This window comes from Austrofundulus limnaeus, unplaced genomic scaffold (assembly GCF_001266775.1).
Source record: "Austrofundulus limnaeus strain Quisiro unplaced genomic scaffold, Austrofundulus_limnaeus-1.0 Scaffold271, whole genome shotgun sequence".
Lineage (NCBI taxonomy): Eukaryota > Metazoa > Chordata > Actinopteri > Cyprinodontiformes > Rivulidae > Austrofundulus > Austrofundulus limnaeus.
In genome coordinates, this window is record NW_013952673.1 from 3610 (window position 1) to 4455 (window position 846).

Below are 846 nucleotides of genomic sequence, written 5' to 3' on the forward strand. Positions count from 1 at the left end.
GAAGGATTGTTTCCAAATGTTTTATAAAAAATGACAAAAAATCATTTGCAATCTGAGGACAAAGATGTCTGTTACTGCTTGAACTCTGTAGTTTTTGTGTAGATCACTGTTGTTTATTTCATTGCATGAATATAAAGCAAAACGTCAAAGCAAGTTCAATGACATTTTCCACAAATATTAAATGCAATACGTTGATACAGACACTTAACATTTTAATGCACACAGCACATTTATCTTCCAACACTTAATCTAGCTTTTAAACAGAACAATTAAACATTTATTCATAAAGCATAGTTGTCAAAATGTCAAACATGCAGGCAGGTTAGTGAAAAGTTTTCTGTTCAACATGGTCAAATAATAAACAACAAAGACGATTTATTTTCATCTTGTTAATGTTTACTGTATTTGTACATTAATTTATGTCCAAGTATTGATGAGTTTGTTATTGGAATTTTAGAGTTTTTATATTTTATAGCACATAAAATTGTTTTATGGTTTTTGGTTGACTTGCTTTTTTTGTTTTCCTTCTGTCAAAATAGTAAATAAATTATGAAACGCTGAACAGATCAAAAATAAATGTTCCACACATAAAGAGAATAGAGCCTCTGGGAGATTTTTTAAAAAAATATTTATAAAAATAAATAAATATTAAAATTAATAATTAAAATAATCTGATCTAAGTGCAGCAGTGTGGCACATGCAGTGCTACAAGTATCTATGCTTTTAAGTTGAGCCTTTCCTGTGAGGAGGGATTGATGTAAACTCAGATGTGTTCACCTCTATTTATCTGCCAGCAGCTGATGACAGAGAACACTGAACACTAAGGTTAACATGATGGGTTATAGA